Here is an 18,080-nt window from a genome sequence, read left to right on the forward strand (position 1 = left end):
GCAGAGCAGAGCAGATTCATTTGGCATTTCTGTTTATTTCTTAATTCTGACACACAAAAACCTGACACTGCATGAGCGCAGCACACTGACTGCAGTTTAGCTATAACTTTATATTGTTCTAATTCAGACTGATAGTTAGTTAAATCTGCCTGTGTGGATTCATTCAGGACACAGTGAATCCATGAAGGCAGATCTAATAACTATCAGTCTAGATTAGAATAATAGCTCAGTTATAGTTCAATCACAGTCAGTGTGTAGCGTTCATGTGGCATCAGGTTTCCACTGGAATCGTTCGTTGCTAATGTTGCTATAGCCTGTTATTATGCAGTGCTTTATTTTTGTTTTAACATCCTAATCAGTATGAGTCTGGTATGTGAAGCAAATCTTCCCATCAGATGTAAATATTTAGCAGTTAAAAAAAATGTGTCAAGTAAGGTTTAAGGAAAAATTGTAAATATGTGATGGGGCTGGATGAAGCTCTCACGGGCCAGTAGTTTAAGACCCCTGCTTTAGTGCAACGGGACATAATAGACACTGTGAATCTTCTAGTTTTATAATACAGACTGAACTTCAGACTTTAAACAGCCAAAACACATTCAAATAATCAGATCCATTCACACACACACACACACACACACACACACACACACACACACACACACACACACACTACAGTAGAGGAGCCCTGGAGGGGCGCTTTTAGTTTTGTTCTGTTTTAATCCCGGTCTCGATAAGGAAGGGGGCGCTGGGTACTACGCACGTCAGCATCTGTTAGAGCAACACTGACCATAATGATGTTGTCATGGCTTCAGGCCAAACTGTAAAGAGAGAGAATGGAGAGAGAGAAAGAGACAAAGTGAGAGAGAGAGAGAGAGAGAGAGAGAGAGAGAGAGAGAGAAGGATAGAAAGATAAATGATTCCAGATTCAGGAATGAATCTCCAAATCAGCCAATGAGTGATTCAGTATTTAGGAATCAATCTCGCAAATCACTAACGTTTGAGGGTTGGTAGTGAAACTGAATGACACATATATGATTCCAGGTTCAGGCATGAATCTTAGAATCATTTATGAAAAATGAATCCCCAACTCTTGCATAAATTGTTCAGCATTTTGTAATGAATCTCTGAATCACTCTTAAATGAAGCCATATTCAAGAGTAAATCTTAAATGAATGAATAATTAATAATTCCTGATAATTGATTCATGACTCAGGAATGAATCCCCTAATCACACATAAATGTGTGTTTAGTGAATTTTGGAATTCATCTCCAAATCATGCATTTTTGAGGCTTAGTAATGAATCTCTGAAATACACATAAATTATTCCAGGTTCAGGCATGAATCTCAGCATAATTTACAAATGATTCCAATAATGACTCAAGTGCATCAGCATTTAGGAATGAATCTCTGAGTCATGCATAAATATATTCAGATTCAGGATTGAATCTCAGGATCATGCATAAATGATTCTATACTTAGGAATGAATCTCTGAATCATGCATAAATGATTCTGTACTTAGGAATGAATCTCTGAATCTTGCATAAATGATTAAACATGTAGGAATGAATCTCCAAATCATGAATTTTTGGGGGTTATGAATGAATCTCTAGAATCACACATATATAATTCCAGGGTCAAGCCTGAATCTTTGCTTTGAATCTGGATTCAAGAGCAAATCTCTGAATCTCTGAAGTGAATGGCTCAGGAATGACCTTCACCCAAAGGACGGCTGGCTGTGCAGGTTTAGCTAAGTTTATAACAGATTATTACATAACTTCAAGCTCCACCTTTGGGCCTAATGCAACACAGCAAGGGGTTAAATGGAATGCAGTTGCCCTCTGTTTTAGCTTGTGATCACAACACAATATGGCTGGTGTGGAACATTTAATGGAAAATATTATCAATAATATAAGCCATGTATGTTTTTTGACAACCATCCAACCACTACAGAAATAATCTTGCATAATTTTCAAAAAGTGGAGGGGGCCTTGCCCCCCGAAATTGCACCGATGCAACAGTACACATCACAAAGCAATAAACAAGGACACATTTACTAATGCTATTTAATTCTCAGCATCATGGTTTTGCCAGATGCATTAAAAATCTGTGCTTTTGATACACCAACAAAAAATGAGCTGGACTAAAAACAGCAGCTTGTAGCTTAGATCAGCCAGCTGTATTTATCAGGCAATATCAGCTGAACTGACCTGAACTGAAGAACTTGCTATGCTGTGAATTCTGCTGAATTCCTCTGAATGCAGTTTGAGCAGGTTATTATTTGGGACACAAATCTAAAGTTCCACATTATGATGCACATTCAGGAACGAATCACTGAACCAACTCAACAGTAAAACTCTGTAGGCCTGAGGTTTCTGACTCTTCCATTGTTCTGTGAACCTTCCAGTAATGGATATACTTCATATTCCACACATTTATTCCTTATATTTATCCCTTTATTTGAGGGTCCGGATGAAAGATATGAGAGTACGCGTGTATGACTGAGAGAGATGGAGCGTTTGTACATATACGAAATATTTCCAGCAATAAGAGAACGATCAGGATCGCTCAGAAAAGATTCGTTTTCCTCTGTGTTCTCTTTGTCTATTTAATATAATATTTATTTTTACCTCACAGAAATTGCACATTGAGTTGAGCTGCTTATTCGCGACATAATTGCTTTAATATATTCTGTTGTGAAACTGTGTTCTAATTTCATTGTACACAAGTGCTTGTCGAGACGTTTTGTGTGAAAGTTGATGGTGAAATAAAGACGACAAATTGAATCTGACTCTTGTTCAGTCCTGTATGGCGTAAAAATGAACTTCTTGAATCATGTTTCAAATAGAATATATTATTATTTAACATTTCTCAAATTTTATTAAGATTTATTCAAAGATATTTACAAAAAGTCCCTATTATGGAAATAGCAGCCACCAATAACTCACCAAATACCACGTCATGTGGCACATTAATTCATCATATATTAAACTGCCTGAGAAATAATTGATTTGTATTGATTTTTCCATTTTGTTTCCAGCGTCTTTTCAAAATCAGTGATTTTTTTACAGAATATAGAATTTTTGAGTTTTAAAATTAAGCTGAACCTCAACATTTAAGCAGCCCTAACAGATTCAATTAATCAGATCTATTCATGCACACATAAGACTGGAATGTATCGGGAGTACATATCGTCTCCAACCCTCCCCCCCAGAATAAACCCATGTATCTCCATTTTTTTCCATTTTTTACATCATTTGACACGGCAGCTGCTCTTTACATTGTAGCAAATTTTCACAAATAATGGACTAATAGAAATGCTCTAAAATCACTTAAAATTAAATCACTTTACATTATCTTACATTAAGGCCCAGTCCCATTTCACCCCTCACCCCTACCACTTAGCCCTTATTCCTCCGTTTTGCACATTTGTCTAGGGGTAGGGTGTCCTGATTCTTGTTGAGATAGAGGGGTAGGGCGAAGTGTTGGGGATACATGACCCTCCAAACGGAGGTTTTTCAGACTCCAAACAAAGAGTTATGAGAAAAAAAGAAAAACCGGCAAGATGGCTGAACAAGAGACCAAAGAAACCCACAGATGTGAGAATTTTCTCTGTTAGAAAATTATGATAATCACTGTATTCTCTTAGTTTAATGTTGTTTCAGTGTATTATGATCCTTTTCTTCATAACAAGCATAAAAATCACTAGTAGTTTGCTGATGCCTCAGTAGCTAGCTTGCTAAATTTCCTGTTCCACCTTAAATAGTCCAGCAGTTCTGACGCCTTAATTTGAACGACAAGCGGGTGAATATCTGACTTCAGCTTCATATCACTGAAGAATTAGGGGTGGGTGATAATAAATAATTGCCCCCCTCTTTGATGTCCTAAATGTAACTAAAGCCTAAAGCCCAGCAGTGAGGAGCTGAACTTTACCCTCCTCTGCTATCACTGCAGACTGACAGGGTCGCCTACAGAGCTGTGCTACTAGCCTGATAATAAAGTAATGCTCTTTTTATTTGAGGGTCTCATTTCGTAGGTAGGATTTCAACCACTAATAACTCAGTTCCAGGGGGCGAGGAGACCCTTGAAAACAAGGGGTAGGGCTAAAAATCAGAAATGGGACTGGGCCTAGAAGCTAAGACTGTTTTTCCTTCTCCTGCAAAGTTACTATTTTGGAGATACTTCTTGTTCTTTGGACAGCAGCGATATGCAGAATGCATTCAGTCCACATTGCATTTAGAGATAGCAGAATACAGTTACTGTTAAATTTTTATGGGGGGGGCAGTTTTTATTTGGGGTGGGGCATTTTTCTACAGCGTCATGCATGTACTTCTCCACCAAGATGACATTAAAAGAGGACGACTAGGCCAAAATCTTCTCTAAAGTCTTATAAAACAATGAGTCATTAGGCAGTGAATTCATAACCATTTCATGTAGTAACTTTCGGTGAGGGAGCTTTTAGAGCCAGACGTCTGGTTCCTATCACCACCACTGTGAACAGTTCTGACTCAGCTTCTCTGCAATAAACCATTTCACATTAAACCACTCTGAATGACTTTACATCTTAATGATTTAATTACGCAGAAATCTAGAAAACTGTTGGGATTTCCCTTTAAAATTACAATCTGTTGAGTTTTTAGTCCGTGTTTATAGATGAAAGTGAGTCATACAGTGTCAGAAACCACATAATCAAGTCTAATAGAGGTCACTGAACGAAACCTAGTTTGATTAGGAAAACCACCAACTGCGCAGAGCTCACCCTTCAAGACTGGAGTTCACCACCCCTGATTTAGGCAGTGCTTACTGGGGGACTATAAGCTTCCATTACTTGTAAGCTACATTAGCCTCATAGCTCCAGCGCTTACACTACAGAAGCTGAACATGTCTTGGCTGATTATCTTAGTGATAAAGGGGGGAAACTGGGGGAACTTGATTTTTGGCTCAACCATCGGTTAAATGTCAAATAAAAGGATAATCTGTGGCAAAAGTAAAAGTATTGAGGCATGGAGTTCCTCACTGAGCCACCTTTCAATGCTAATGTAAACCTGCTAGCCTTGAACTTGAATAAAGCTTTTATTCAGCAAATATAACTCCATATATGCATGTTTGTTCGGTCATAGAGCCTCTGGGGTTTTAGTTTCACGCCCTGCATGTCCTTTTCTGCAAGTGTTCATGCTCAGAGAAAGTAAAGCGCCATCGCGCAGCACTGCTAAAAGAGCTCCGCTAAAACTTCTTGAGGGAAAAAGACTTTCTCACCACAAAGGGCAGACAGTTCAGCCCGAACACTCCAACATTTAACACTCCGAACGCTCGTCAGCCAAATCAGACAGACACCTTCTTTTATTCCGAGTCACTTTCTGGTCACTGCTCAAAAATGATTGACATTTTGAAATGCCACTCTTCGGGTTGTGGAAGCCCCGTGGTGCCGAAACACCTCGCGCGCTAAGCGACTGTGACAGGAAGTTTCTGTGAGAAACCCCACGACTGCGGGACAGTCGGCACAATCCAGTTGAAAGGTTAACATAACATCTCTCACGCTTCATCTGAGTCGCTTTCATTCAGACAGAGCAAAAATGTGCCCCAAACAGTCGATTAGCCACAACGTGCTTTAGCACTGGAGCTATGAGGCTAATGCTAACTTATGATGGAAAGTTATACCTCACAAATTAGCATGGTGCTAACTGCATGCCTAAATCATCACAGACGTGCCTCAAACCCTCTGGAGCTGTTCAGTATCTCTAATAGACTTGATTATGTGGTTTCTGACACTGTATGATGTGCTGTAATCTACAAACATGGACTAAAGTTTGGACAAAATTCAGGCCTCAGGCTGCTGCTACTGTTTTTAGCTATGCTAATGTACTTTTGTCCATGTTTATAGGGAACAGTGTCATACAGTCCCTTACAAAAGTATACTTTTTTGAAATTAAAAGAAGTGAGTATGCATTTAGTTTACTTTTTAATTACTTATCAGAGATATACTAAACAAAATTATACTTAAATACAGTCTTATACTGATATAGTGGTATACAAAAAAGTCTAAGTATATTTGGCCTATACGTTTAATTAATTTTTTGATTGGGATGTACTTAAGAAAAGTATAAGTAAGTATTCTTGCCTTATACATAAAGTTTAAGTATACTTGGCTTGTAGTTTGGGGCGGAATAGCTTAGCACATTTATGGAACTGATGTTTTATGTAAATTGTAGAGAGATGCAACCTGTCTGTGGGCAGCCAGGGACTGATTTCAGAGAGGTTGCAGGCCACAAACTGTAATATCACACTTCCCTAAAGACTATGTGTGTTTTTTGTGTTTTGTTTTGATCTGGAATGTCGATTGGGGGAAGTTATGTCCTTTTATTTTGCCATCAAAAACAGTTTTGTTTGAAAATTTAAATTTATAAAGAAAACAAATATGTTCTTAATCATGAGTATGTCTTGTGAATTTTTAATCCGTAGTTGACTGGTAGTGTTCACATTAGTTTACTTTGTTTACTTAAAACACTGTTAAAGGTATATAAGTATAAAAAATAATACCTAAATAGAAACCTAGCAGTATAAAGTGCAAAAATTATATATATGAATTAAACTATAAGTATCATATTAAGTTCATTTAAAGAAAATGAACCATTAAACTAGTAGTTTACTTTAAAGTATACCTAAAAGTGTACTTTCAAAACTAAAAAGTGGGATAGAAGTATGTAACCAGTAAATGAACAGTATATTTACAAGTTCACTTTTAGTGTAGTTCACAGTAGAGTACAAAATAAAACATATGTAAACAAGTTGTGTACTCAAAGTTACTCTTACACCTAAAGAATAAATGTATACTTTTATAAGCTAAAAAGTGGGCCAATTTCGTCCCAAGAAGTATTAAAAAAGTACACTTAAAAGTATACTACCAGTACATTGATATTAGTATACTATAAAGTATACTTGCAAAGTATACTTGAACTTTACTTAAGTTTAATTAATAAAATGAACTTTAAGTATACTTTTTTGTGAGGGTAAACCACATAAGCAAATCTAGTATTAGTGTTTTGCTACATTAGCCTCGTAGCTATAGTGCAAAACTAAGAAAGAGAACATAAGAAACCAAAGCACAAAAGCTCATATCATGCAAAACTGCACTTCGTTAAAATATAGTGCGATATAGCGCGTATGAGCACTGTCAAAGATTAAAAAAATCCATTTACTCCACAGTCCATATGGTCCGTATATGTAAACTAAGCCTCAAAAGTAGCCATTTTGAATTCAAATGTAGTCAATTAGCCAAGACGTGTTTGGTGTTTCTTCAGTTTTAGCACTGGAGCAACAGGGCTAATGCTAACATAATGGACACTTGGTGCTAACCACGTACCTAAATCATCACAGACGTGCCTCAAACCCTCTGGAGCTGTTCAGTATCTCTAATAGACTTGATTATGAGGTTTCTGACACTGTATGATGTGCTGTTATCTATAAACATGGACTAAAGTTTGGACAAAATTCATGCCTCAGGCTCCAGCTACTGTTTTTAGCTATGCTAATGTACTTTTGTCCATGTTTATAGGGAACAGTGTCATACAGTCCCTTACAAAAAAGTTAATTCAAGTGTGCTTTAACTAACTCAGCATATACATCAGTCTTAAAGGCACAGTAACAAGAACAGCCTGTTTAATTCTATAATATTAGAATAATGTAAGATATGGGCCCATGAAAAATCACGGTTACTAAACGATTCTTATGTGCTTGATTCTTGTGAAAACCTCCACTTGTTATGGAACCCTTACATTATGTAACACTTTCTGGGGTTCTCAATCTTGCCCCTGGAGAACCAGCACATTTCAAAGTTTCCAACTTGGTAGGCTGACGTCTGGACCAAGATTGAGAAGCACTGGGCTATTGCATCATCTTTTTTTGGAGAACTTCTGATTGCCTTTCTTTAGCAAGAAATGTTAACTTTTACACTCTTGACATTGTTTATATTGTTGGGATGCTGTGCAAAATGTAAATAAAAGTAGAATGCAATGATGTGCAAATCAAGTAAACCATATTTTTAAAGGAAAATACGACAAAGACAGCATATCAAATGTTGAAACTGAGAAATTTTATTGTTTCTTGAAAAATATTTGCCCATTTTGAATTTCATGCCAACAACACGCTCCAAAAAAGTTGGGGCGGGGGCATGTTTACTGCTGTGTTTCATCACCTCTTCTTTTAACAACACTCTGTAAGCGTTTAAAAGTGAAACGTTTTCCTATTCTTACTTATAGGATTTCAGCTGCTCAACAGTTCAGGGTCTCATTTGCAGTATCTTTCATTTCATAATACACAAAATGTTCTCAGTGGGTGGCTTTTGAACTGTGCGCTGATAACAAGCTGAGTGGTCTTTAGCCCAGAGGACACAGCATCCATAATTTCCAAAAAGAATTTACAATTTTGAATTGTCAGACCACTGGACACTTTTCCACTTCCCCGCAGTCCATTTTAAATGAGCTCAGGCCCAGAGAAGGCGGCGGCATTTCTGGATCCTGTTTATATGAAACTCTTCTTTGCATTTTTGAGTTTTAACTTGCATTTGTGGATGCAGTGATGAACCGTTTTCACAGACAGTGGTTTTTAGACATGTTTCTGAGCTCATGCAATGATTTCTACAAGAGAATTGCGTCAGTTTTTAATGCAGTGCCACCCAAGGCCCCAAGATCACAGCCAGCAGATACTGTTTTTTTGGCCTTGTGCCTTACAGAGATTTCTCCAGATTCTCTGAATCCTTTAACATTATTATGTACCGTAGATGATGAAAAGCAAACGTTCTTTGCTATTTTACGTTGAGAAACGTTATTCGTGAATTGTTGCACTATTTGCCTGCTCAGTTTTTCACAGAGTGGTGAACCCCCCCTCATCTTTAATTCTGAAAGACTCAGCCTCTCTGAGATGCTGTTTTTGTACTCGATTTTGTGCTCGTTATTGACCTGTTGCTAATAAACCACCAGGTGTTTTTTTAACATTACACTTTACCAGCCTTTTGTGCTCTTGTCCCAACTTTTTTGGAACATGTTGTTGGCACCAAATTCAAAATGGGCATATATTTTTCAAAAAACAAGAAACTTTTTTGGTTTCAACATTTGATATGTTGTCTTTGTACTATTTTCAATGAAATATAGGGTTGAAATGATTTGCACATCATTGCATTTTGTTTTTATTTACTTTTTTTTTTTATTTACAGTGTCCCAACATTTTGGGAAATGGGGTTGTATTATGAAATGAGATATCCACAAGATGCAGCTGGATCATAGACAAATTACTGAATAACTTCATATTACGATGCATCGTTCTCTGCTAAATTCTCATTTGTGGGCCTGTTTAATTCCAACCCAGTGATACTTCCTACTGTAAATCCCTGCTCTGACCTAAAGGTCCAGTAAATCTTTCTAAAGATGACCCCGGGGTGAATTTCCCGATCAAGCCTGACCCACAATTACCACCAATTAACCGATCCGAGCGGGCTTTCTGTGGGCTAATAGCATCATTTAGCTGTAGTGGAATCTCAGACACAGTCCGAGGCCTCCGCGCTGCCCACTGAAGGCTGTTTTCCTCACTGATATTAGCCTGTAATGTTATTAGGATGCGCATCTCAAAGAGCACCATTTAACCCAAATAAGGGTTTATGGCTGGGAGATGCAGAGAGTCAGAAGCGTAGATCAGCACGATTGACTGGATGCCGTCACAATTTACGACTGCGCTCTTCTCTGAAGATGCATTCTTTCCCTCCGGTTCCTGAAATTGAGCTTTGATATACGAGGGGATGACTTAGTTAACCCTGTGAACTCTGGGCTTATTATTCGGTTATTAATCGTAAGAAGTGTTATTCTTTTATAAAAGAGTCAGTAATATGAATATGAAGGTAGATACACCAATCAGGCATAACATTATGACCACCTCCTTATTTCTACGCTCATTGTCCATTTTATCAGCTGCGGGACTTTTTAAAAGCTGTGTCCACTCACTGACCACTCTATTAGACACTCCTACATTGTCAGTCCACCTTGTAGATGTAAAGTCAGAGACGATAGCTCATCTGCCGCTGCACAGTTTGTGTTGGTCATCTTCTAGTCCTTCATCAGTGGTCACAGGACGCTGCCCACAGGACGCTGTTGGCTGGATGCTTTTGGTTGGTGGACTATTCTCAGTCCAGCAGTGACACTGAGGTGTTTAAAACTCCAGCAGCACTGCTGTGTCTGATCCACTCAGACCAGCGCAACACACACAAACACACCACCACCATGTCAGTGTTACTGCAGTGCTGAGAATGACCCACCACCCAAATAGTACCTGCTCTGTGAGGGTCCATGGGGGTCCTGACCACTGAAGAACAGGGTAAAAGGGGGCTAACAAAGTATCAGAGAAACAGATGGACTACAGTCTGTAACTGTAGAACTACAAAGTGCATCTATATAGTAAGTGGAGCTGATAAAATGGACAATGAGTGTAGAAACAAGGAGGTGGTCATAATGTTATGCCTGATCGGTGTGTTTTGAAAATTATGGGTATGCTTGGTTATGTGCACCTAAATCTCAGGAAGCCAGTTTTAAACATTGAGCTGGTCTTGGCTGATTAACTGCGTTTGAGGAACAGGGAAAAGTGTGTAGATCTGATTTTTGGCTTTAACCTGGTGGCCGTAAGTAAAGTGTTCAGCGATTATGACTTGGAAAAACTGCTTTTCTTGGACCAACAGTGGAACTCGGTTCCTCTTCCTCCTTAATAATGAGCCACGTGACCAATGATGCAGTAATACAGTAATAAAGATGAGCTTGGAGTGATCTGTTGTTACAGACATGCTGATTACAGCAGATTGCAGATCAATCTTAAAGAAATGGAGACTATTTGTACAAGGAGAGTTCAACAAGGGTGTGTGTGTGTGTGTGTGTGTGTGTGTGAGGAGACGATGCTCAGCAGAGCGGAAATTATTCTTATAAGGACCCCCCCCCCCACACACACACACTCAGACAATGTAGTTCAGATAATGTAGTTCATACAGAGGCAATGTGGTTCACACACACGCACACATAACCAATGCGTAAGCTAATAGAAAAAGAAACATTGCAATACAGAGGGAGTTTTAACATTATAAACTTTTATATATATAATTTCTATGCCTAGAAAAAACAACATAGACCAGCATGACTGGCTACCGCAAAAACCAGCATATGCTATGCTTTGGGTGCTGATATGCTGGTCAGCCTTACTGACAGGTCTGCTAGTCTTTCTAATTGTATGTAACGCTGGTAAAGAGTAATCGCTGCTGATATTTCACCAAATCACTTACTGCTTGTCTAACTGTAAGCAGTGTTCAGTAAAGATAACCACAATGCTGCAATGAAAAAAGCATCATTCTGCACCTCATAGCGGTGGCATGAAGCCAAGAGCAGGTTGGCATGGTTACGGATGAAAACATGGACGATTATTAGAGGAAAGCTTTATCAGTGTAGGTTGTTTATTTAAGGTGGAAAAGGCTGGAAGACGCTTTGAACTCTTTTATTTTTTGTTTTGTCCCAGATAGCGAACATATATCGATCCGCTGGCCTGATAAGGGTCGGCACTCCACCGGCTGTTTGTGAAGGCTGGCCCACCCTCGGACCACCCAGGTTATTGTCCTGCATAAAAGCTCTAACTAGTTTTTAATCACCTTAAACAGATTTTAAATCCACGGAGACTTTTATTTTAGAAAATAAACTAAGACAAATATTACAAACAACTGAGAGAAGAAAAAAATGACCAAGCCTGATATAAAATGATTTTACAGAAAATGTTGCTGACAAATAGGTCAGTTGGACTGTGAGTGGACAATAAGTGATGATAAGTGGAATTTTGTCTAATATTCTGCTTAAACACTGGTGAGAGCAAAACGCCAGTGGACCGCTAGCTTTGCCATCAGCGGGCCGACAGTGGCCCACTCATCTCTTGCTATTAAGGGTTGAATAAGCCTGATCCTAACGCTGCGTTAGTCTTGCTAACTTTAGTCAGCTTTCAGTAAACATAACTGTTAGTCTGATAAGCAAGATTTACAATGAAAAGTCAGCCTTGCTAATTTGTAGTCAGATCAGTAAAACATCGTTGTTAATCTGCTCATTGTAAGCAAAATGCTGGTTAAAAGTAACTGTAAGTGATATTTCAGTAACAAAATGAAAGTCTCGCTGTCAGTTAAAAACCAGTAAAAAGACCCTGACGATCCCGATCACTACAATCCTGACTGAATAAGAGCGAGCTGGTCTTCTAACACGCTAACCAGCTGATGAATGGGAGCTAATATGTTAGCGCGCTAACGCCTCACTGACTCAGAGCAGTAATGAACCTTCACAGAGCTTTAGACAGCCACCAGATAGAGACAGTGCAGTGTCTAAACCACCCCCCACCCCCCGCCTCCCCGTCATACACACGCTGCCACCAACTGCCCCCGTGCTCTGGGGCAGTTTCCCGCGGCAACAAGGAGCCAATGTCGCTTTTCATTAGAGACAGAGGACTAATCCTTTCTTTACGCTGGAGTAATGATATCACTAACAACGGGTGGTGCAGCCGCCAGCCTCGCTGTTGATGTGTGTGTGTGTGTGTGTGTGTGTGTGTGTGTGTCTGTCTGTCTGTGTGTGTTGGTGTGTGTGTGTGTGTGTGTGTGTGTGTGTGTGTGTGTGTGTGTGTCTGTCTGTCTGTCTGTGTGTGTTGGTGTGTGTGCGTGTGTGTGCTTTTTCACAAAATCTCCAAAACATTTCTTGATTCCTGAGGTTATGTTTAGAGTTAGGCTTAATTTTTATATAAGACATAATTATTATATATAGGTACTAAAATACATATATGTACTTGCATATAATACAAATGGGTCATATTATCATTACATACGTGGTTTTATAAATTAGCTTTTACATCGCTTTTGCGTTTTCTTTCTTCTTTTCCTGTTGGTTTTTAAGGTTTCATGGAGTATTATTTGTATATGTCCTTGCCATACTGAATCTATGACACACATGATATACACAAAGATTAATAATGATCAGCACCCATGGAAAAGAAAAGAAAAAAACTAACAAAATAAAAGAAGTCTAACCTTTAATTTAAGTGAATTTAGTAAACCAAAAAACCCTCAAAACTCAAAAAATATACTTTTAGCAAAACCACATGCACCACATATTGGCTCCCATCAAAATAGTGTGTATATCTATCTATCTATCTATCTATCTATATATATATATATATATATATATATTCCAAGTCATTTTGGGCCGTTTCTTTTGGTCCTTTCATGATGAAATTGCACACAATGTGAAGGTCAACAAATTATGTCAAAAACTGAAAAATGTCAAAATGGTATACAGCGATGTATATATATATATATATATATACGCGGACACATACACACACACACACACACACACACACACACACACACACACACACACATAGACATATACAATAACATCCACATCAGTTGTATTTATTTATTTTCTTTAGAATGAATCAATAAAAATAGTACTGCATTATATTATAAGCATAAAATGGAAATACATATACATATATATATATTTCTTATGCACAGAAATATTTAGTTTCTAGTATTTGTATGTCCCCATTGCCACTAGTTCCCATCTCTCTGTCTGTATCTCTCTCTCTCTCCTTCTCTCTCTCTCTCTCTCTCTCTCTGTCTCTCCCTCTCTCTCTCTCTCTGGGGAAGGACTGTCATGTATTGTTTATTCAGTGTAAACAGGATCACTGCTGAGAAGACTAAACGATTCACAACAAAAACAAAACAAACAAACAGATGTACACAACTCTCTCTCTCTCTCTCTTCCTCCCTCTCTCTCTCTCTCGCCCCTTTTGCCTCCTTGTAATGTCTGTCTATGGCATCTCATCATTAAAGCATTAAGTCAGAGTGCAGTTATTACCATAAACATCGAGTTGCTCTCAGTGAAATGTGCTGCGTCCTCCGTGTTGGGTCTTTAATAATAAACGTGTGTGTGTGTGTGTGTGTGTATGTGTGTGTGTGTATATGTGTGTGTGTGTGTGCGTGATGAGCACTCATGTGTGAATACAACAGAGGATGAGACCAAAACCAAAACACCCTCAGCACACAGGCAAACCCAGAGACCCTTTAAAGGGACAGTTCAGCCAAAAATCTAATTGAACTCAAAAGAAGGCAAACAGCTGAGACATGTTTGGCGTTCGGAGTCTCAGCTATGAGGCTAATAAAGGTAGCAAGTAATGAAAGCTTATAGTCCAGCACAGAAAGCGCAGTCAAAAATTCAGGATGGCTGCTAATGTTTTTAGCTAGGCTAAAGTGCTTTAGTCCATGTTTATAGGTAATATGTGCCACACAGTGTTATAATCAAGTCTATTACAGATTAATGAACAGCGCCACACAGTGTTAGAATCAAGTCTATTACAGATTAATGAACAGCTCCACACAGTCTGAGGCGAGTCTGTGATGATTTAGACATGCAGTTAGCACCATGCTAATCAGCAAATGGGAGTTTACATTACCTGTTAGCCAGATTAGCCTCGTAGCTCCAGTGCCAAAACTAAAGAAACAAACTTCTATTTGGGATCAAATCTATGTTTCCAGTATTTTATATTTCTATTTATGTGAAAAATATATACATTTATCTCTTTATTCACAGTAAATTCATCTGTCCTGGCTAGACTTGCCTCAGTGAGCTAATTACCTCCAGAAACATAGAACCCTGAGAACATGGGCCTCTGAATGCAGGGATGAGCTCACATTTTTAGACTAATACAGTTAGGATGGGTCATCACTGTTTCCAGGGCCGTATGTTCTCAAGGCTCCATGTTCCCAGGGTCCTATGTTCTCAGGGTTCTATGTTTCTATGGTCCTTTCTTCCCAGGGTCATATGTTCTCAGGGCTCTATGTTCCCAGGGTCCTATCTTTCCATGGTCCTATGTTCTCAGCGTTCTATGTTCCCATGGCTCTATGTTCTTAGGGCTCTATGTTCCCATGATCCTACGTTGCTAGGGCTCTATGTTCTCAGGGCTCTATGTTCCCATGGTCCTATCTTCCCGGGGCCCTATGTTCTCAGGGCTCTATGTTCCAATTGTCCTATGTTCCCAGGGCTCTATGTTCTCAGGGCTCTATGTTCCCATGGTCCTATGTTCCCGGGGCCCTATGTTCTCAAGGCTCTATGTTCCCATGGTCCTATGTTCCCAGGGTCCTATGTTCTCAGGGCTCTATGTTCTCAGGGCCCTATGTTCCCATGATCCTATGTTCCCAGGGCTCTATGTTCCAATTGTCCTATGTTCCCAGGGCCCTATATTCTCAGGGCTCTATGTTCCAATGGTTCTGTGTTCCGAGGGCCCTCTGTTCTCAGGGTTCTATGTTTCTATAGTCCTATCTTGTCAGGGCCCTATGTTCTCAGGGTTCTATGCTCCATTTTTATGTTCTTCTCCAGATTAACTTTTGGGTCATTCTACAGAAACGTCCACTTTTCTATCTCTCCATAGGAGTCACTGGTGTTACCGATCCTCATTGGTGTTACATAATAAAGGAAACACCAGAGACATTTTAATGAACAATGCATTTTACTAAATGGCTGCTACAGAGCATGAAACCTCATGTTGTCAGTCATGGAATATCCACTAAAATATATAATTTAATCCATTTGTATTCTATTTTTTTTACAATTACCTCAGAATAAAGTCGGTCACACCAGTGACTTCAGCTAAAAGCTTCATATGAAATCATGAGCTAAATGAGAAAATCTCTGATAACTGAAAGACACAGTGGACTCACCATGTGCTTTTCTTCATAGATCCTCAGAAAACAGGTAAAAGGAAGTCGTGATGTCATCAGTGTCTTTTATTTCAAAATAAGAGATTTTTTGTTACGCAGTAACACCAGTGACACGACTCCTGGGGACCACAACTCTCATTATATATTTTATTATATGTATTTTTTTCTTTATGTCATTTAAATCATATATTTCATAGTCATGTATAGATTATTGCAGTTAAAATGACAGTAAAACCTGTTTTTTACCTCAAAATATGGCCTCAGCCTTCACACATGACTGTGAGGGCGAGCTCTTCTGTGGTGCTTGGAATTCTATATGATTGATTTAAAAACCAATATTGCTAAATTGAGGCTTAAGAAGGTGTAATTGTTAAAATAACTTAATGTTTCAGTTTAAAATATAAATAAATTGTAACCCTGACATGTTTTTCGAGTGTAATATATCTCCAAACGTTAGGGACACAAAAATGGACATTTCCATAGAATTTCTCTTTTACAGAAACTGTCAGATCAGATTCAGTCCAGCTATATGTAAAACATGTCTGAGGATCAAGTAAAAACTTTCTCACCTCAAAGTCCAAAATCGGAATAAACCCTTTCAGTGTGTGAATTCTACAGCAGCTGAGTTTGACTATGGAGCATGAGCAAATAAAAAGGACCACTTTCAAATATTAATTCACACTTAAAAGCGACCTTTGACGTTTACAAGGGTGCCGGAAACTTCCCTTCATTACGTTTCACCCAAGAAGCTAACATGGTGTATTTTTCTGCTGTGGTTGCGCTGTGAGTGGGAGAAGATGAGGGAGAAGAGAGTGTTCATTAAAGATTCACACACACACACACACACACACACACACACACACACACACACACACACACAGCAAAACAAGAAAACACATAAAAACACTCAGACCTACTTTATATTAACACAGTTTGTTCGAGTCCATTTGGCCTGGCTGATCATAAAGAGATGCTTTTTGTGTTCACACATTTTCACACAAAGGAATTATTTATTTGATTATAAAGAGGTGAAACATTTATAGGTTCGGCTTATTGACATAAACGACAATGGGCGCTTTTAGAGGCCCATTTGAACTAAAGCTTTACAATGCTGCCCCTGAAAGGGCGAAATCAGTCATGACAAGAGTGAGAAGATTGGTTTTAGGTCACTGTCCACTCGTTTAATTACAGTGGACGCTGATAGAGACCATTAATGCAAGTGTATATATATAATCATTGTTTATTTTATCAGCTCTTTGTAGTTCTACAATTACAGACTGTAGTCCATCTGTTTCTCTGCACCTTGTTCTTCAGTGGTCAGGACCCCCATGGACCCTCACAGAGCAGGTACTATTTGGATGGTGGATCATTCTCAGCACTGCAGTAACACTGACGTGGTGGTGGTGTGTTAGTGTGTGTTGCTCTGGTCTGAGTGGATCAGACACAGCAGTGCTGTTGGAGCTTTTAAACACCTCAGTGTTGCTGCTGGACTGAGAATAGTCCACCAACCAAAAATATCCAGCCAACAGCGTCCTGTGACCACTGATGAAGGACTAGAGGATGACCAACACAAACTGTGCAGCAGCAGATGAGCTATCGCCTCTGAGTTTACATCTACAAGGTGGACTGACAATGTAGGAGTGTCTAATAGAGTGGACAGTGAGTGAACACAGTGTTTAAAAACTCCAGCAGCACTGCTGTGTCTGATCCACTCGTACCAACACAACACACACTAACACACCACCACCATGTCAGTGTTACTGCAGTGCTGAGAATGATCCACCACCCAAATAGTACCTGCTCTGTGAGGGTCCATGGGAGTCCTGACCACTGAAGAACAGGGTAACAAAGTACACAGAGAAACAGATGGACTACAGTCTGTAGATCATAAAATGGACAGTGTGTAAAAATAAGGAGGTGGTTTTATTGTTATGGCTGATTGGTGCATGTCTAGTAAATATTTATAGTAATATTTAATACTTATAAGCTCCAGGTCTTTGGTGAATTATAACAGAAGGCAGCTTCATCAGCGCCACATTCAGAAAAGCAGCACTTGATCCTGAAACTCAGTTTGGAACATGAAATGCATGAAGAGCTTAAAAAACACCTGTAAAGGCTAAAACATATTATGGAACCTCATTGATTGATAAAAGAAGAAAGCTGAGGACAGTATGCAAAAGAAATCTAGAACTTTCCACAGTGTGAAGAGGAGAAAAGTGAACGATCTGAAGGAATCTGAGTTGTAATAACCCGTTTTAACCACAGGAGGGCGACAGACGCGCTGTGTTTAATGTGTGTGTTGCCGTGGAAAC

The sequence above is a fragment of the Colossoma macropomum genome, unplaced genomic scaffold (genome assembly GCF_904425465.1).
Source record: "Colossoma macropomum unplaced genomic scaffold, Colossoma_macropomum, whole genome shotgun sequence".
Classification (NCBI taxonomy): domain Eukaryota; kingdom Metazoa; phylum Chordata; class Actinopteri; order Characiformes; family Serrasalmidae; genus Colossoma; species Colossoma macropomum.